The sequence below is a fragment of the Oncorhynchus keta genome, unplaced genomic scaffold, assembly GCF_023373465.1.
Source record: "Oncorhynchus keta strain PuntledgeMale-10-30-2019 unplaced genomic scaffold, Oket_V2 Un_contig_12685_pilon_pilon, whole genome shotgun sequence".
Lineage (NCBI taxonomy): Eukaryota > Metazoa > Chordata > Actinopteri > Salmoniformes > Salmonidae > Oncorhynchus > Oncorhynchus keta.
Window position 1 is genome coordinate 10,482 of NW_026277959.1, and position 21,885 is coordinate 32,366.

The window sequence follows — 21,885 nt, forward strand, 5'->3', positions numbered from 1 at the left end:
GTACTCTTTTCTCTGTATATATCAATGACGTCGCTCTTGCTGCAGGTGATTCCTTGATCCACCTCTACGCAGACGACACCATTCTGTATACATCTGGCCCTTCTTTGGACACTGTGTTAACAAACCTCCAAACGAGCTTCAATGCCATACAACACTCCTCCAACTGCTCATAAACACTAGTAAAACTAAACGCATGCTCTTCAACCGTTCGCTGCCCGCACCTGCCTGCCCGACTAGCATCACTACTCTAGACGGTTCTGACTTAGAATATGTGGACAACTAAAACTACCTAGGTGTCTGGCTAGACTGTAAACTCTCCTTCCAGACCCATATTAATCTCCAATCCAAAATTAAATATAAAAATCGGTTTCCTATTTCAAGTAACAAAACCTACATCACTCACGCTGCCAAACATACCCTAGTAAAACTGACTATCCTACCGATCCTTGACTTCGGCGATGTCATTTACAAAATAGCCTCCAACACTCTACTCAGCAAACTGGTATGCAGTCTATCACAGTGCCATCCATTTTGTCACCAAAGCCTCATATGCCACCCACCACTGCGACCTGTACGCTCTAGTCGGCTGGCCCCGCTACATATTTGTCGCCAAACCCACTGGCTGCAGGTCATCTATAAATCTTTGCTAGGTAAAGCTCCGCCTTATCTCAGCTCACTGGTCACCATAACAACACCCACCAGTAGCACGCGCTCCAGCAGGTATATCTCACTGGTCATCCCCAAAGTCCTTTGGCCGCCTTTCCTTCCAGTTCTCTGCTGCCAATGACTGGAACGAATTGCAAAAATCGCTGAAATTGGACTTATATCCCCCTCACCAACTTTAAGCATCACTTATCTGAGCAGCTTACCGATCGCTGCAGCTGTACACAGCCCATCTGTAAATAACCCACCCAACTACCTACATCATCCCCATATTGTTTTTATTTACTTTTTATTTGCTATTTTGACACCAGTATTTCTACTTGCACATCATCATCTGCACATCTATCACTCCAGTGTTAATTTTACTTCTCTACTATGACATATTTATTGCCTTAATTTCTTACTCCATTTGCACAAACTGTATATACATTTTCTCTTGTATTATTGACTGTACGTTTATACTACGTGTTGTTGTTTTGTGTTACACTGCTTTGCTTTATCTTGGCCAGGTCACAGTTGTAAATGAGAACTTGCCTACCTGGTTTAATAAAGGTGAAATAAAAAAATTAAAAATCTCAGAGTCTCGCACCCAATCCATTATTTTTGGCCGGCTAAGGAGTATTGGGGTCTCTGAGGGGCCTTTGGCCTGGTTTGCTAACTACCTCTCTCAAAGAGTGTAGTGTGTAAAATCAGAACATCTGCTGTCTCAGCCACTGGCTGTCACCAAGGAAGTACCCAAAGGCTCGATGCTAGGCCCCACGCTCTTCTCAATTTACATCAACAACATAGCTCAGGCAGTAGGAAGCTCTCTAATCCATTTAAATGCAGATGATACAGTCTCATAATCCGCTGACCCCTCCCTGGATTTTGTGTTAAATGCTCTACAACAAAGCTTTCTTTGTGTCCAACAAGCTTTCTCTGCCCTTAACCTTGTTCTGAACACCTCCAAAACAAAAGTTAGTATGGATTGCTAAATTGCCTCAGACTTACCCCTATCCCTAGTCTCACACCCTATCCCCTTCGTAGTCTCACACCCTATCCCCTTCCACCTAGTCTCACACCCTATCCCCTTCGCCCTAGTCTCACACCTATCCCCTTCCCCTAGTCTCACACCCTATCCCCTTCCCCCTAGTCTCACACTCTATCCCCTTCCCCTAGTCTCACACCCTATCCCCTTCCCTATCCTTTTCCCCTAGTCTCACACCCTATCCCCTTCCCCCTAGTCTCAAACTCTATCCCCTTCCCCTAGTCTCACACCCTATCCCCTTCCCCTAGTCTCATACTCTATCCCCTTCCCGCGAGTCTCACACTCTATCCCCTTCCCCTAGTCTCACACCCTATCCCCTTCCCCTAGTCTCACACTCTATCCCCTTCCCCTAGTCTCACACCTATCCCCTTCCCCTAGTCTCACACTCTATCCCCTTCCCCCTAGTCTCACACTCTATCCCCTTCCCCCTAGTCTCACACCCTTTCCCTTCCCCCTAGTCTCACACTCTTTCCCCTTCCCCTAGTCTCACCTCTATCCCTTCCCCTAGTCTCACACCCTATCCCCTTCCCCTAGTCTCACACCCTATCCCTTCCCCTAGTCTCACACTATCTCCTTCCCCCTAGTCTCACACTCTATCCCCTTCCCCCTAGTCTCACACTCTATCCCCTTCTCCCTAGTCTCACACTCTATCCCTTCCCCCTAGTCTCACACCCTATCCCCTTCCCCTAGTCTCACACCCTATCCCCTTCCCCTAGTCTCACACTCTATCCCCTTCCCCTAGTCTCACACTCTATCCCCTTCCCCTCGTCTCACACCCTATCCCCTTCCCCCTAGTCTCACACTCTAACCCCTTCCCCTATCCCTTCCCCTAGTCTCACACTCTATCCCCTTCCTAGTCTCACACCCTATCCCCTTCCCCTAGTCTCACACCTATCCCCTTCCCCTAGTCTCACACCCTATCCCTTCCCCTAGTCTCACACTCTATCCCTTCCCCTAGCCTCACACTCTATCCCCCTTCCCTATCCCCTTCCCCTAGGCTCACACTCTATCCCCTTCCCCTAGTCTCACACCCTATCCCTTCCCCCCTAGTCTCACACTCTATCCCCTTCCCCTAGTCTCACACTCTATCCCCTTCCCCTATCCCCTTCCCCCTAGGCTCACGGCTCTATCCCCTTCCCCTAGTCTCACACCCTATCCCCTTCCCCTAGTCTCACACTCTATCCCTTCCCCTAGTCTCACACCCTATCCCTTCCCCCTAGTCTCACACTCTATCCCTTCCCTAGTCTCACACTCTATCCCCTTCCCCTAGTCTCACACCCTTTCCCCTTCCCCTAGTCTCACACTCTTTCCCCTTCCCCTAGTCTCACACTCTATCCCCTTCCCCTAGTCTCACACCCTATCCCCTTCCCCCTAGTCTCACACCCTATCCCTTCCCCTAGTCTCACTATCTCCTTCCCCCTAGTCTCACACTCTATCCCTTCCCCTAGTCTCACACTCTATCCCCTTCTCCCTAGTCTCACACTCTATCCCCTTCCCCTAGTCTCACACCCTATCCCTTCCCCTAGTCTCACACCCTATCCCCTTCCCCCTAGTCTCACACTCTATCCCCTTCCCCTAGTCTCACACTCTATCCCCTTCCCCTCGTCTCACACCCTATCCCCTTCCCCTAGTCTCACACTCTAACCCCTTCCCTATCCCCTTCCCCTAGTCTCACACTCTATCCCCTTCCCCTAGTCTCACACCCTATCCCTTCCCCTAGTCTCACACCCTATCCCTTCCCCCTAGTCTCACACCCTATCCCCTTCCCCTAGTCTCACACTCTATCCCCTTCCCCTAGCCTCACACTCTATCCCTTCCCTATCCCTTCCCCTAGGCTCACACTCTATCCCTTCCCCTAGTCTCACACCCTATCCCCTTCCCCCTAGTCTCACACTCTATCCCCTTCCCCCTAGTCTCACACTCTATCCCCTTCCCTATCCCTTCCCCCTAGGCTCACGCTCTATCCCCTTCCCCTAGTCTCACACCCTATCCCCTTCCCCTAGTCTCACACTCTATCCCCTTCCCCTAGTCTCACACTCTATCCCTTCCCCTAGTCTCACACTCTATCCCCTTCCCTATCCCCTTCCCTAGTCTCACACTCTATCCACTTCCCTATCCCTCCCCTAGTCTCACACTCTATCCTTCCCTATCCCTTCCCCTAGTCTCACACTCTATCCCCTTCCCCTAGTCTCACACTCTATCCCTTCCCCTATCCCTCCCCTAGTCTGTTTTATTTCAGTATTAATTAGGTCTGAAATAACTGTCTCGGTGTAGGTAACATGGTGATGTCATACCTTCACTAAGCATATAGGAGAAGAAGACATTATACTGGTGTTTATCCTGGACCTTGGGGTCCACCTGACCAGACAGTCCACCCTATGTTTTCCAGCCCTGCACTATCACACCTGATTCAACAAAACACTTTAACACCAAACTTTTGGTTAGTTGCCTCAGGTGTGACAGGTCAGTGTAGGTATGGAACAAAGAAGTGGACTGTCTGTCTGGTGGTCCCTTAGAGGAGGGGTTTGGGAAAGACTGGTTCCACCTATTCAGAGCTGTTATATGTTACTACTACAACCGGAGTAAGGGAAGCCATGGGGGAGGAGCTAGACTAGGGGAGGAGCTCGACTAGAGGTAGAGAGTAGGGTGGAGCCATCATCACTACTTGTTCTCAGGCCAGGCTCAATAGACTTAGACACACAAACACACACACACAATAACATAACATGCCATACCAGACCAGTCAAAAGTTTGACACAACCCATTCAAGGGTTTTTCTTTATTTTTACTATTTTCTACATTGTAGAATAATAGTGAAGACATCAAAACTATGAAATAACACATATGGAATCATGTAGTAACCAAGAAAGTGTTAAACAAATCTAAATATCTTTTATATTTGAGATTCTTCAAAGTAGCCACCCTTTGCCTTGATGACAGCTTTGCACACTCTTGGCATTCTCTCAAACAGCTTCATGAGGAATGCTTTTCCAACAGTCTTGAAGGAGTTCCACATATGCTGAGCACTTGTTGGCTGCTTTTCCTTCACTCCTTCACTCTTTTTAAAAATTGATTTCACCTTTATTTAACCAGGTAGACTAGTTGACAACAAGTTCTCATTTACATCTGCGACCTGGCCAAGATAAAGCATAGCAATTCGACACATACAACAACAAAGTTACACATTGAATAAACAAAACATAGTCAATAATACAGTAGAACAAAAGAAAACAAAAAGTCTATATACAGTGAGTGCAAATGAGGTAAGATAAGGGAGGTAAGGCAATAAATAGGCCATGGTGGCGAAGTAATTACAATATACCAATTAAACACTGGAATGGTAGATGTGCAGAAGATGAATGTGCAAGTAGAGATACTGGGTTGCAAAGGAGCAAGATAAATAAATACAGTATGGGGATGAGGTAGGTAGTTAGATGGGCTGTTTACAGATGGGCTATGTACAGGTGCAGTGATCTATGAGCTGCTCTGACAGCTGGCGCTTAAAGCTAGTGAGGGAGATATGAGTCTCAGGCTTCAGAGATTTTTGCAGTTTGTTCCAGTCATTGGCAGCAGAGAACTGGAAGGAAAGGTGGCCAAAGGAAGAGTTGGCTTTGGTCATGACAAGTGAGATATACCTGCTGGACCGTGCTATGAGTGGGTGCTATGGTAACCAGTGAGCTGAGATAAGGCGGGGCTTTACCTAGCAGAGACTTGTGGATAACCTGTAGCCAGTGTGTTTGGCGACGAGTATGAAGCGAGGGCCAACCAACGAGAGCGTACAGGTCGCAATGGTGGGTAGTATATGGGGCTTTGGTGACAAAACGGATGGCACTGTCATAGACTGCATCCAATTTGCTGAGTAGAATGTTGGAGGCTATTTTATAGATGACATCACCGAAGTCGAGATACAGGTGTGCCAAGGAAGTAGCGTCATACCAAAGAAGAATCGAGGCTGTAATCTCTGCCAAAGTACTGAGTAAAGGGTCTGAATAATTTATCTTTAATACATTGGAGAGAAAAAATGGAATCTGTTTTTGCTATGTCATTATGGGGTATTGTGATGTCATTGTGGGGTATTGTGATGTCATTATGGAGTATTGTGTGTAGATTGATGATGTATTTATAAAATCCATTTTAGATTAAGGCTGTAATGTACCTACCTATATGTAGAAAATGTCAAAAAGTCTGAATGCACTGTACATACAGACCTACATATATACCTACTGTATGGTATAACAGACCTACATATATACCTACTGTATGGTATAACAGAGCTCCAAATATGAACTGAGAGATGTTTTATTTCCCAGCCCTGTTCATTTTATTGTTTATTTCACTTTTGTTTATTATCTACTTCACTTGCTTTGGCAATGTTAACATAGGTTTTCCATACCAATAAAACCCTTTGAATTTAATTGAATTGAGAGGAGAGACACAGAGACAGCAGCAAGATGTGTGACCTGTTGCCATGAGAAAAGGGCAACCAGTGAAGAACAAACACCATTGGAAATACAACCCATATTTATGTTTATTTATTTTCCCGTTTGTACTTTAACTATTTACACATCATTACAACATTGTATATAGACATAATGACATTTGAAATGTCTTTATTCTTTTGGAACTTCTGTGAGTGTAATGTTTACTGTTAATTTCTTATTGTTTATTATCTACTTCACTTGCTTTGGCAATGTTAGCACATGTTTCCCATGCCAATAAAGCCCCTTACAATGAAATGAAATTGAATTGCAATAGAGAGACTGCCCTTAAAAGAGTGAGAGGGACCCACTTCCTGTGTCAAATTGCCTCTGACATTCCACACTCTCTCTATCCCCCTCTCTCTCTCACTATTTTCTCCTCCCTCCTTTGCTCTCTATGGGGGCTTTGTCTACTATTTCAGGCACAAGAAACTGATTCATTCCCCGAACCAAACATGATCCTCAAAAACACCCAACTCCTCTTTCTCTCTCTCTCACACACACACCATAAAAGTGCTCTCTCGTTTCATACACGCCACAAAAGCTAGCACACAAACCCTGGCAGACACACACACACACATAGAGACTCTGTGGGAAAATCAGGCTTCATCTAAAACCCTGGTACGAATAGATAGAGCGCACACACACACACACACACACACACACACACACACACACACACACACACACACACACACACACACACACACACACACACACAGAGAGTCTCTGTGGGATGCAGCAGATGTATGTGGGAAAATCTGTCTTCATCTAAACTTACACGGCAGGAAATGAAATCACAGCCTCATATCATAGGAAATAAATACCAACACAGACCATGCACTGAGGATTGAACCAGGACACACACACACACACACACACACACACACACACACACACACACACACACACACACACACACACACACACACACACACACACACACACACACACACACACACACACACACACACACACACACACACACGACCTGTCAGTCACTAGAGGCAGCAAAAGATCAGAGCAAGTATGCCAATCTGTGTGTGAGTGCCTTTTGAAGTGTGTATGTCAGTGTCCCCAGGGCTGTCTGGGGTTACTGAGCATTCCGGAGACCACTGATGTGTGTGTGATGTTACCTGTGCCAGCATGAGACACACCTGCATCCATCTGTGCGATTTTCTATGACTCTGTGTGTGCGTGTGCGTGTGTGTGTGTGTGTGCGTGTGCGTGTGCGTGTGTGTGTGTGTGTGTGTGTGTGTGTGTGTGTGTGTGTGTGTGTGTGTGTGTGTGTGTGTGTGTGTGTGTGTGTGTGTGTGTGTGTGTGTGTGTGTGTGTGTCTCATCAGGGTCAGATTAGAGGGAGGCAGATCTTTGGAGGCCAACAGCACCAACTGACCCAGTATGTGCCTATTGGAGAATCTCTATTGCATCCTCTCTCCTTCTCAAAACAACAAAGTTACACATTCTGTTTTTATTTTACTTTATTTAACCAGGCAAGTCAATTAAGAACAAATTCTTATTTTCAATGACGGCCTAGGAACAGTGGGTTAACTGCCTTGTTCTGGGGCAGAATAACAGATTTGTACCATGTCAGCTTGGGGATTCTATCTAGAAACCTTTGCTGTGTGTGACCTCTATAATAGGAGGTAGAGATACAGAATTATATGTTTAGGCAATTGTGTGTTTTACCATTTTAAGACAATAGCACTTTTGCACCCAATATGGACTGTGGGCGATATGACGACTTGTGCTATCCTTCTAAGACCACAACGATCTCTTCTGGTATGGAGGATAAATTAGCACGGAGCTGGTGAGGAGGTGCTGGAGCACCGGTTGGTTCCAGGAGACTCAAGCATTCCTAACAGTTCGCTTCGTCGCGATTCCCGATGACATCATTCCCATCCATCGCGCACCGCATGGCGTTTCCCCTGCCCCACCCCTTCTTCACACCCCCCGGTTACCGGAGAAGCCCCGGGGTCTCTCACCCATCCTCAAAGGACAGGCCCCCGTTTACTCCAGGCCGGCCCTCACCTCAGTATCTGAGAGACACCCACATCCGTACATATACACAGGGTAACCAATCGAAACCCTACCGCAGGAGCCTCAAAAGGCTCGAGCTGAATTACCGGGGGATGGATGTGAGTTAGCGAAGCAGACGCCACAAGAGCAGTTCACCGAACAGCCCATAATAACCTCGATCAGAACGGACCCCCAGTGTCTGGAGACACAAAGACCTGGAGAGAAACGGGAGTCACGGGCGTCACGGGCGGCTCGCGACCAAATATGGGTCGAGTCCAAGATTTACTACCGACCACTATGCCCCCATAGACCACCGAGCAGCACACACACACACACACACACACACACACACACACACAGACTGCTACCTTATTAACCACGAGCAACACATGTCAAAGTCATAGCCTATCAATACCTTATGCTATGGAAACCTAGATGCCGGTTTTCCCAGTCCATCGAAGTGATTAATCGGTAGAAATGGAACAATACTTCAATAGAATACACAAAGGACCCGGCAGTCTCGTTCCCTTACCAGCGCGGAGTGACCGAGCAGCGCCGCGATGAGCGCCACGAAACAAGGCGGCAGCTTCATGCTGTGGCCGGGGGGCGCTAGCCTTCACGGGGAAAACAAAGCGCTTCTCTCCTCTCTCCGTATTCGGTAGGCAGTAGTCTCCAACTTCAGAGCGGACCACCCCTCCTCGCGAACATCCGTCTGGTGTTTTATTAATCCGTCTCGGTAAAACGCTAAACCCGCGTGTCCTCTCCGGTAATGGAACCAGGTTTAAAACGATGGGAGATTCCTTCTTCCTGCAAGGGAGCCCCTATTGTCTTTATTTCCTTTAGTCCCTCTCTTTTGGACTTTATGTGCTCGAGACCTGATAGATGTACTACCAGGAGACGCCAGCCCTATGCTCTCTGATGTTCCGTTTGGCAACGCGCGTCGGCCTGGGAGAGGGTTTTCACTATAGTTACCCCAGCCACAAAGTTTAAATGGTCAATATCGTAAAACTACACGAAAACAAAAATGTGCTTTTTGGCCTTAATTTAAGGTTAGTGTTCGGCATAAGGTTCGCAGTGTGGTGATGTTTAAAAGAACCCATTTAAGAGTAAGTGTAGAAATAGGCGGGGTTCATGACTTTGTGGCTGTGGTAACTAGGGACGAGCCTGGGAGAGTCAGTATGGCAGGAGGAGGTTGTGTGTGTGTGTGTGTGTGTGTGTGTGTGTGTGTGTGTGTGTGTGTGTGTGTGTGTGTGTGTGTGTGTGTGTGTATGTATTGGGGGTCTCCTCTGGTGGGCGAGGCGAGGTGCCCCCTGCAGCCCCAAATAGGCACCCTCAGGCTGTTCCATCACCGCCCCTGACACACACCTCCCAACGAAACCCCAACCAGGGCGGAGGTAGGGAACCATACCACACTGCAGGGGACATTGGACGCAGCGCCAGGCGGTTATAGGGGCGTGTCTATGTTCACTGGGTCTCTGGTGTGCCCAAGACCCCCAGACCATCTGGCTACTGGCCCCGTTTTCCAACCGAACAATAATAACCCGAGTCAGAGAGGACTTTCATACCAACATATCAGCTAATTCTAGTCAAAACTGGGTTGCGTTCAGTAGCCTATACCACCTTTTTTTTTTTTAAACGTTCAACAATTTGAATTTGCCCAATGAAGGAAGGTATGTTGCCTGTACTCTACCTTTGAATGATGACCCAGATGGATCTCTTTTCCCATTCCATCATATTGAGGTGAACTGACATTAGCCTATCATTATTAGGCTTATTGGGAATGTGAGGGTACATTCCCATGGGACCTCCCCCCTCTCCAGCCATTTTGTGTCACCTGTCCTTTGAACACAGAACAGTTTAGCAAAGGAAGGACAGGAGGCAGAGGACACTTTCTATTGAAACACAACTCTGATAAATCAACAGATTGTCTACAGGAGTGTCTTTTGATTTAATGGTTTGGTTAAATATTTACCAAATAGTTGTACAAATGACCAATTAAAAATAAAAAAATAGGCCTATTAGAAAACAGCACAATTAGTCCTATACAAAGTCTTTTCCAGATTCCCTTACCCTAATATAAAGTAGCCTCATGTCTGGAATTGTTGGTGGTTTCCCCCTCCAAAATGGTCTTTTGACCAATCAAGTCAGCTCTTTTAATTGGGCAAAAGATCAGAATTGGTCTGCCTGAAAAAAAAATCCCTTCTTGGAGTGACAATAAACTCAACTATTGTATAGGCTTATTAGCTAGATCTGTTTTTATCGTGATAGGATAATTAAATCACTCTGCAGTGTAGCCTATTGGTTAGAGCGTTGGACAAGTAACTGAAAGTTTGCAAGATCGATTCCTCCGGGCTGACAAGGTAAAAATATGTCGTTCTGCTCCTGAACAAGGTAGTTAACCCACTGTTCCTAGGCCATCATTAAAAATAAGATTTTTTTTAACTGACTTGCCTAGTTAAATAACTCTTAAAATGACAGACCAATCAATCATTTGAGCTAATGAATCAGCCTAATGTCACTAGCTGGTAACTGCATATCACAATCATTTTGATACAACCACTGCCTTTAACCAGGGAGATGACTGAATATAAACAGTGTAGTTATTCCTCCGCAAGGCAATCAAACAAGCTAAGCGTCAGTATAGAGACAAAGTAGAGTCGAATTCAACGGCTCAGACAGGTATGAGGTATGTGGCAGGTATGTGGCAGGGTCTACAGTCAATCACGGATTACAAAAAGAAACCAGCCCAGTCGCGGACCGGGATGTCTTGCTCCCAGACAGACTAAACAACTTCTTTGCTCGCTTTGAGGACAAGCCTGGGAGAGGCTGACACAGCCCAAAACCTGCGGACTCTCCTTCACTGCAGCCGACGTGAGTAAAACGTGTTAACCATCGCAAGGCTGCAGGCCCAGACGGCATCCCCAGCGGCGTGCTCAGAGCATGGGCAGACCAGCTGGCTGGTGTGTTTACGGACATAATCAATCCCTATCCCAGTCTGCTGGTCCCACATGCTTCAAGAGGGCCATCATTGTTCCTGTTCCCAAGAAAGCTAAGGTAACTGAGCTAAACGACTACCGCCCCGTAGCACTCACTTCCATCATCATGAAGTGCTTTGAGAGACTAATCAAGGACCATATCACCTCCACCCTAGACCCACTCCAATTTGCTTACCACCCCAAAAGGTCCACAGACAACGCAATCGCAACCACACTGCACACGGCCCTAACCCATCTGGACAAGAGGAATACCTATGTGAGAATGATGTTCATCGACTACAGCTCAGCATTTAACACCATAGTACCCTCCAAACTCGTCATTAAGCTCGAGATCCCAGGTCTCTACCCCACTCTGTGCAACTGGGTCCTGGACTTCCTGACGGGCCACCCCCAGGTGGTGGGGGTAGGTAACAACATCTCCACACCGCTGTTCCTCAACACTGGGGCCCCACAAGGGTGCGTTCTGAGCCCTCTCCTGTACTCCGTTCACCCACGACTGCGTGGTCATGCACGCCTCCAACTCAATCATCAAGTTTGCAGACGACACTACAGTGGTAGGCTTGATTACCAACAACGACGAGACGGCCTACAGGGAGGAGGTGAGGGCCCTTGGAGTGTGATGTCAGGAAAATAACCTCACACTCAACAGCAACAAAACAAAGGAGATGGTCGTGGACTTCAGGAAACCGCAGAGGGAGCACCCCCTATCCACATCGACGGGACAGTAGTGGAGAGGGTAGTAAGTTTAAGTTCCTCGGCGTACACATCACGGACAAACTTAATTGGTCCACCCACACAGACAGCGTGGTGAAGAAGGCGCAGCAGCGCCTCTTCAACCTCAGGAGGCTGAAGAAATTTGGCTTGTCACCAAAAACACTCACAAACATTTACAGATGCACAATCGAGACCATCCTGTCGGGCTGTATCACCGCCTGGTACGGCAACTGCTCCTCCCGTGTAGAACCGTAAGGCTCTCAGAGGGTAGTGAGGTCTGCACAACGCATCACCGGGGCAAACTACCTGCCCTCCAGGACACCTACACCACCCGATGTCACAGGAAGGCCATAAAGATCATCAAGGACAACAACCACCCGAGCCACTGCCTGTTCACCCCGCTATCATCCAGAAGGCGAGGTCAGTACAGGTGCATCAAAGCTGGGACCGAGAGACTGAAAAACAGCTTCTATCTCAAGGCCATCAGACTGTTAAACAGCCACCACTAACATTTAGTGGCTGCTGCCAACACACTGACTCAACTCCAGCCACTTTAATAATGGGAATTGATGGAAAAATGTATGTAAAAAATGTATTACTAGCCACTTTAAACAATGCCACTTAATATGTTTACATACCCTACATTACTCATCTCATATGTATATACTGTACTCTATACCATCTACTGCATCTTGCCTATGCCGTTCTGTACCATCACTCATTCATATATCTTTATGTACATATTCTTCATCCCTTTACACTTGTGTGTGTGTGTATAATGTAGTTGTTGTGAAATTGTTAGGTTAGATTACTCGTTGGTTATTACTGCATTGTCAGAACAGTTCGTTACACTCACATTAACATCTGCTAACCATGTGTATGTGACCAATAACATCTGCTAACCATGTGTATGTGACCAATAACATCTGCTAACCATGTGTATGTGACCAATAACATCTGCTAACCATGTGTATGTGACCATTAACATCTGCGTAACCATGTGTATGTGACCATTAACATCTGCTAACCATGTGTATGTGACCATTAACATCTGCTGACCATGTGGATGTGACCATTAACATCTGCTAACCATGTGTAAGTGACCATTAACATCTGCTAACCATGTGTATGTGACAAATAACATTTGGTTTGGTTTCCCCAAAACTTTTCCTGGGCCCACCCCTGGGTGCATGTTTTGTATTTTGCCCTAGCACTACACAGCTGATTCAAAGAATCAAAGCTTGGCGAGTTGGCTATTTCAATCTGTTTTACGCTTGGGCAAAAAAACAACTCCGAGGGTGTAAATCTTTCCTCAGTAAAACTCGTGTATCTTACCAGTACTGATTTTAAGGTGATAAGTGATTCTGCACTCTCAGATGTAGTGAGGATGATTATCAAAATCAACTACTCTGTGTGTTACCCAACATAAATCAACTACTCTGTGTGTTACCCAACATAAATCAACTACTCTGTGTGTTACCCAACATAAATCAACTACTCTGTGTGTGTTACCCAACATAAATCAACTACTCTGTGTGTTTACCCAACATAAATCAACTACTCTGTGTGTCTACCCAACATAAATCAACTACTCTGTGTGTTACCCAACATAAATCAACTACTCTGTGTGTGTTACCCAACATAAATCAACTACTCTGTGTGTTACCCAACATAAATCAACTACTCTGTGTGTTACCCAACATAAATCAACTACTCTGTGTGTTACCCAACATAAATCAACTACCCTGTGTGTGTTACCCAAAATAAAATCAACTACTCTGTGTGTTACCCAACATAAATCAACTACTCTGTGTGTGTCACCCAACATAAATCAACTACTCTGTGTGTTACCCAACATAAATCAACTACTCTGTGTGTTACCCAACATAAATCAACTACTCTGTGTGTTACCCAACATAAAATCAACTACTCTGTGTGTTACAACATAAATCAACTACTCTGTGTTACCCAACATAAATCAACTACTCTGTGTGTTACCCAACATAAATCAACTACTCTGTGTGTTACCCAACATAAATCAACTACTCTGTGTGTGTCACCCAACATAAATCAACTACTCTGTGTGTGTTACCCAACATAAATCAACTACTCTGTGTGTTACCCAACATAAATCAACTACTCTGTGTGTTACCCAACATAAATCAACTACTCTGTGTGTTACCCAACATAAATCAACTACTCTGTGTGTTACCCAACATAAATCAACTACTCTGTGTGTTACCCAACATAAATCAACTACTCTGTGTGTTACCCAACATAAATCAACTACTCTGTGTAGTTACCCAACATAAATCAACTACTCTGTGTGTTACCCAACATAAATCAACTACTCTGGTGTGTTACCCAACATAAATCAACTACTGTGTGTGTTACCCAACATAAATCAACTACTCGTGTGTTACCCAACATAAATCAACTACTCTGTGTGTTTACCCAACATAAATCAACTACTGTGTGTGTACCCAACATAAATCATCAAAAACACTCCAAAACAGTTTTTTTGTGTTCAGTTTTGTTTCAAAATAAAAATAATCACACATCATTGTTTAGAGACAATCTACAACAGGAGATACAAAAAATAGTTGTCCAGGCAACAAGCACACACAGGTTTCTGTTAGAACTATACACATTATGGTTACAGAAGATGCTCCTATTCAGATACACAAGGCTCTGCCACTTAAAATGTACACATGCCGCTGCCCACCGCAATAGTCCTGGTTACGGACGGCGAGACAGGCGACGCCCGGCCTTTACCGGGGCACATTATGATACATCACTTTTACAGGACTATTATTAAAAGGTACACCACGCTGCTGCCGTCTTTGTACAACCCACGGTTTCACTGTACGCTGAGGAGAGCAGAGGGGCTTCGAGGTAGACTCAGCCATACGGCACGGTACACAGCGGGAGCTACTTCCTGCTTCCAGTAACATCAGTAACAACACAAGTCATATATTATATCCCGAGACCGCCACTGACCGCTCTTCTCAATGTGGGCGCCACGCATCAAGAGAGGAACCAATAGTGGTAGTCTTGGCAGATATGAAATAGGCCGTTGTTGATGTCTGCAAGCCGGGAAGTCGCCTCGTGTATATGACATCATATCACTGAGTCAACCTTTAAACTCATCGTCCCCACCCCATCCATTACCCTTAGACAAGGGGAAAGCATTCCTAGAAAATATCTAAAAATACAAAAACACAAGCAGACTGCTAACAGTGTGTCCTGTGGTGGCGGTTACAACCCCCAAAACTACACTGTAAAACATCTCACGTGTGTTCTGTAATGTTTTGACTGCTACAGAACAGGCGGAAACCCAGTGTCACTATCAGCTGTTGACGCTTCAGTCAGATGCCATGTCTCACTCTCTGCAATTTAAATAGACTTGTGTAAAAAAAATAAAATAAATAATAAAAGAGTCGCTTCACTACTGACATGTTGGTGTACCATGTCTCGTTGACTTCAGTGTTAACTGTATGAATGGTCGTTTAGTAAACGGACAGGGAGCGTTTGCAGTGTAGTTCGGTGGATGTGAGGTTGAGTGTTGTGTTGAGTTCTGTTGTTGAGGTGGTGAGTTCTGTTGTTGAGGTGGTGAGTTCTGTTGTTAAGGTGGTGAGTTCTGTTGTTATGGTGAGTTCTGTGTTAAGGTGGTGAGTTCTGTTGTTAAGGTGGTGAGTTCTGTTGTTAAGGTGGTGAGTTCTGTTGTTAAGGTGGTGAGTTCTGTTGTTAAGGTGGTGAGTTCTGTTGTTAAGGTGGTGAGTTCTGTTGTTAAGGTGGTGAGTTCTGTTGTTAAGGTGGTGAGTTCTGTTGTTAAGGTGGTGAGTCCTGTTAAGGTGGGGGGTGCTGTGTACAAGTACTACACAGTATAGAAAGGACTTTTCAAAACCAAAATTTGATATTACAATTTACAATATACAACAACTCATATGTCACAAACAAGTAGGTGAGAATATGCATCGAAATGCACAAGAGTGAGTTTTTAAACGTTTTGTTTTTTTATATATAGATATACATGTATATATATATATATCGCCTGATACCAAAAAGGGTGGTAAATCACTTTTACATTACAAGGGTTTACAAATGTACAATTATACAGTCAGAAATGTGTTCACTACTAAGATACATTATAGATAGTCAACATCAAAAACAGAAAAACTAAAATAAAAATTATATTTATATATATATGCAAAGTTCTACACCAAGTATACACGCACTATATATATATATATATATATATATATATAGAAGCAGGACTGGAAACTAACCTCCCATGTTAAATGACTTGCTGGTAAGCACATGGCTTGTGTGTTTGTGTATGGGACTATGGTTTGGTACTCAGTCAAATTAAATACGTTCCATCCCATACTAGCGATACGACACAGAACTGTGTTTGCCACAGCAGTAGCAAAAAAGTGAAATGATTCTAGTTTATCCAAAAGACGAATAAAGAAAATCAAAAACAGGGAGAAGGAACGAAGGGTGGGGACGTATCTCACCTCCCCCTGCCTCCCCTCCCTCCAGCAGGGTAGGGATGAATCTCACCTCCCCCTGCCTCCCCTCCCTCCAGCAGGGTAGGGATGAATCTCACCTCCCCCTGCCTCCCCTCCCTCCAGCAGGGTAGGGATGAATCTCACCTCCCCCTGCCTCCTCCCTCCAGCAGGGTAGGGATGAATCTCACCTCCCCTGCCTCCTCCCTGCAGCAGGGTAGGGATGAATCTCACCTCCCCTGCCTCCTCCCTCCAGCAGGGTAGGGATGAATCTCACCTCCCCTGCCTCCTCCCTCCTCCCTCCAGCAGGGTAGGGATGAATCTCACCTCCTGCCTCCCCTCCCTCCTCCCTGCAGCAGGGTAGGGATGAATCTCACCTCCCCTGCCTCCCTCCCTCCTCCCTCCAGCAGGGTAGGGATGAATCTCACCTCCCCTGCCTCCCCTCCCTCCTCCCTGCAGCAGGGTAGGGATGAATCTCACCTCCCCTGCCTCCCTCCTCCTCCCTGCAGCAGGGTAGGGATGAATCTCACCTCCCCTGCCTCCTCCCTGCAGCAGGGTAGGGATGAATCTCACCTCCCCCTGCCTCCTCCCTGCAGCAGGGTAGGGATGAATCATCTCCCACTCCTCCCTCCCTCCTCCCTCCAGCAGGGTAGGGATGAATCTCACCTCCCCCTGCCTCCTCCCTGCAGCAGGGTAGGGATGAATCTCACCTCCCCTCCCTCCTCCCTCCAGCAGGGTAGGGATGAATCTCACCTCCCCCTCCCTCCAGCAGGGTAGGGATGAATCTCACCTCCCCCTGCCTCCCCTCCCTCCTCCTCCAGCAGGGTAGGGATGAATCTCACCTCCCCTGCCTCTCCTCCTCCTCCCTCCAGCAGGGTAGGGATGAATCTCACCTCCCCCTGCCTCCCTCCCTCCTCCCTGCAGCAGGGTAGGGATGAATCTCACCTCCCACTGCCTCCCCTCCCTCCTCCCTCCAGCAGGGTAGGGATGAATCTCACCTCCCCCTGCCTCCCCTCCCTCCTCCCTGCAGCAGGGTCAGGGATGAATCTCACCTCCCCCTGCCTCCCCTCCCTCCCTGCAGCAGGGTAGGGATGAATCTCACCTCCCCCTGCCTCCTCCCTCCTCCCTGCAGCAGGGTAGGGATGAATCTCACCTCCCCCTGCCTCCCCTCCCTCCTCCCTGCAGCAGGGTAGGGATATATCTCACCTCCCCCTGCCTCCTCCCTGCAGCAGGGTAGGGATGTATCTCACCTCCCCTCCTTCCCTCCTCCCTGCAGCAGGGTAGGGATAATCTCACCTCTCCCTGAAGCAGGGTAGGGATGCCTCCCCTCCCTCCTCCTGCAGCAGGGTAGGGATATACCTCCCCTGCCTCCTCCTGCAGCAGGGTAGGGATATATCTCCCCCTGCCTCCTCCCTGCAGCAGGGTAGGGATCTCACCTCCCACTCACCTCCTGCAGCAGGAGTAGGGATGTATCTTCCCCTGCCTCCCCTGCAGCAGGTTAGGGATGTATCTCACCTCCCCCTGCCTCCCCCCTGCAGCAGGGTAGGGATATATCTCACCTCCCCTGCCTCCTCCCTGCAGCAGGTTAGGGATATATCTCACCCCTCCCCCTGCCTCCTCCCTGCAGCAGGGTAGGGATATATCTCACCTCCCCCTGCCTCCCCCTGCAGCAGGGTAGGGATATATCTCACCTCCCCCTGCCTCCTCCCTGCAGCAGGTTAGGGATATATCTCACCTCCCCCTGCCTCCTCCCTGCAGCAGGGTAGGGATATATCTCACCTCCCCTCCTCTCCCTGCAGCAGGGTAGGGATATATCTCACCTCCCCCTGCCTCCTCCCTGCATGAGTTAGGGATATATCTCACCTCCCCCCCTCCTCCCTGCAGCAGGAGTAGGGATATATCTCACCTCCCCTCCTTCCCTCCTCCGTGCAGCAGGGTAGGGATATATCTCACCTCCCCTGCCTCCTCCCTGCAGCAGAGGTAGGGATGTATCTCACCTCCCCCCTCCTTCCCTCCTCCGTGCAGCAGGGTAGGGGCTTGGTTGGGAGACGGGCTAAAACTAACCAAGGCTTCCTGTTTAGACACAGGCTCATACCAATGGGTTACCATGGCGATAAGAGTGGGACGGGAAAAGGAGGGGGGTTGGAGTAGGCAAAGAGGGTTCTACATGTCATTGGGGGTATGTATAGGGCAGCAGTTCACATGATCTCATTAGGAGGAAAAGAGGGGGGGTTTAGGGTTTAGACCATCGGGTGGTAGGAAATAATAGGTTGTGTGTGGGTAGTAGTTAACATGTTATTTTTTCATGTAGGGTATAGGGGGTTATGGTATTCCAATACAACGGCAGCTGTACACAGAGGGTCGACATGTTGAATCACCACCATTCCTCCACCAACCCAGCAGGTGATGTACTGAGCCCGTCCCGCGTTCCCGTCCCGCGTTCCCGTTGGCCCGTCTTGTCCTCAAGTGTTAAGGTGTGGAAAAGGGTAGAAGGTTTACATGATGCCGTTGGGAGGGCCACAGAGAGGGCCCAGGTCCACTCCATTCTTCATGTAGTATTTCTCCAGCTTGGCCAGGATGTGTTTTCCATATGTATACTTCCTCAGAGTGGAGGCGTGGGGCCGGATCTGAGGGAGAGAGATGGCCAGACAGAAATAAGTACCATCTCTCACACACAAACTCATGCTCCCTTCAAACAAGGGTTAAAATAGATTGAATGTCTTGTAGCACTCTGGAATGAACAGAAGTCATTCATAAAACAGATGACGTTTGGCAAACTGAGGAATCGTTGCGTTAAGACAAATCTGATTATGTAAATGGGAACCTGGTTAATTCCAGGAAAACTGTCAATCCCTGAAGGGTTCTACTTCCTCCTCTCTGCCCAACAAATCGATTCAGACGCTGGCCTGGTGTCATCATTGATGCATTTAAGTCCCCATTTTATTTCAGCGTGCTCTCTCAAAGTACTTCTAGGCCTATTCACAATGCTATTGGGCTGGATGCTGATAGGGGGAAACATGCTGAATGATCATAGAAATGATAGTCAAAGCTTTTCTTTTAGGCAATTTAGAGAGAAAAAATAAGTCCTGGATGCTTTGCTAGCAATAGACAACATGAAATCTACAGGGGATGACCAATTAGATCCGGGATGCTTAAGTGGGTGGCGCCCATCATTGCTGACCAATTAGATCCCCCAGGCTGCTTAAGTGGCGGCGGCACCCATCCCGGGCTGCAGTGGGTGGCGCCCATCACTGACCAATTAGATCCCCGGGCTGCTTAAGTGGGCGGCACCCATCATTGTTGGTTCAGAAAATATTCCAAAAGTATGGAAATTAGCTTGTGCTGCCACTCCATAAGGGTAGTGAGCTTAATAATGAATCGCCCCATTTCAAGGCTTCCTTGTCTAGCTAGCTAAGATGTACCTGAGAAATGCATTTGAATGTAAACCAATCAGGGTTTAGGCCTGGGCACAGCACCATTACAGCAACCACTTTAGTTTGATTTAACTAGGCAAGTCAGTTAAGAACAAGTTCTTATTTACAAATTGTCCAAAACTACATTGGAGTCAGTTTATGGTAGAGAAATTAACATTAAATTGTCTGTCAACAGCTCTGGTGGACATTCCTGTAGTCAGAGTGCCAGTTGCACGCTCCCTTAAAACTAGAGATATCTGTGGCATTGGGTTGTGTGACAAAACTGTACATTTTATAGTGGCCTTTTATTGTTCCCAGCACAAGGTGCACCTGTTCAAATAAAGGTCAAATACAAAATAAAAACTCGCTCAAACTACTTCACACCAGTCGCTCAAACCACTTCACACCAGTCGCTCAAACCACTTCACACCAGTCGCTCAAACCACTTCACACCAGTCGCTCAAACCACTTCACACCAGTCGCTCAGACCACTTCACACCAGTCGCTCAAACCACTTCACACCAGTCGCTCAAACCACTTCACACCAGTCGCTCAGACCACTTCACACCAGTCGCTCAGACCATTTCCACCAGTCGCTCAGACCACTTCACACCAGTCGCTCAGACCACTTCACACCAGTCGCTCAGACCACTTCACACCAGTCGCTCAGACCACTTCACACCAGTCGCTCAGACCACTTCACACCAGTCGCTCAGACCACTTCACACCAGTCGCTCAGACCACTTCACACCAGTCGCTCAGACCACTTCACACCAGTCGCTCAGACCACTTCACACCAGTCGCTCAGACCACTTCACACCAGTCGCTCAGACCACTTCACACCAGTCGCTCAGACCACTTCACACCAGTCGCTCAGACCACTTCACACCAGTCGCTCAGACCACTTCACACCAGTCGCTCAAACCACTTCACACCAGTCGCTCAGACCACTTCACACCAGTCGCTCAGACTACTTCACACCAGTCGCTCAGACCACTTCACACCAGTCGCTCAGACCACTTCACACCAGTCGCTCAGACTACTCCACACCAGTCGCTCAGACCACTCCACACCAGTCGGCTCAGACTACTCCACACCAGTCGCTCAGACTACTCCACACCAGTCGCTCAGACTACTCCACACCAGTCGCTCAGACTACTTCACACCAGTCGCTCAGACTACTTCACACCAGTCGCTCAGACTACTTCACACCAGTCGCTCAGACTACTTCACACCAGTCGCTCAGACTACTTCACACCAGTCGCTCAGACTACTTCACACCAGTCGCTCAGACTACTTCACACCAGTCGCTCAGACTACTCCACACCAGTCGCTCAGACTACTTCACACCAGTCGCTCAGACTACTCCACACCAGTCGCTCAGACTACTCCACACCAGTCGCTCAGACTACTTCACACCAGTCGCTCAGACTACTTCACACCAGTCGCTCAGACTACTCCACACCAGTCGCTCAGACCACTCCACACCAGTCGCTCAGACTACTCACACCAGTCGCTCAGACTACTCCACACCAGTCGCTCAGACTACTCCACACCAGTCGCTCAGACTACTCCACACCAGTCGCTCAGACTACTCCACACCAGTCGCTCAGACTACTCCACACCAGTCGCTCAGACTACTTCACACCAGTCGCTCAGACTACTTCACACCAGTCGCTCAGACTACTTCACACCAGTCGCTCAGACTACTTCACACCAGTCGCTCAGACTACTTCACACCAGTCGCTCAGACTACTTCACACCAGTCGCTCAGACTACTTCACACCAGTCGCTCAGACTACTCCACACCAGTCGCTCAGACTACTTCACACCAGTCGCTCAGACTACTTCACACCAGTCGCTCAGACTACTTCACACCAGTCGCTCAGACTACTTCACACCAGTCGCTCAGACTACTTCACACCAGTCGCTCAGACTACTTCACACCAGTCGCTCAGACTACTTCACACCAGTCGCTCAGACTACTTCACACCAGTCGCTCAGACTACTTCACACCAGTCGCTCAAACTACTTCACACCAGTCGCTCAGACTACTTCACACCAG

The 21,885-nt window shown here is 47.6% G+C and overlaps 1 long non-coding RNA gene across 1 annotated transcript; it reads left to right on the forward strand.

The window, feature by feature from the left end:
- Positions 1-15,461: 15,461 nt before the first annotated feature.
- Positions 15,462-15,736, forward strand: LOC127917998 (uncharacterized). The gene is made up of 2 exons (XR_008098294.1): positions 15,462-15,526; positions 15,565-15,736. It is a non-coding gene; the product is annotated as an uncharacterized LOC127917998 (long non-coding RNA).
- The last annotated feature ends 6,149 nt before the right edge of the window (positions 15,737-21,885 follow it).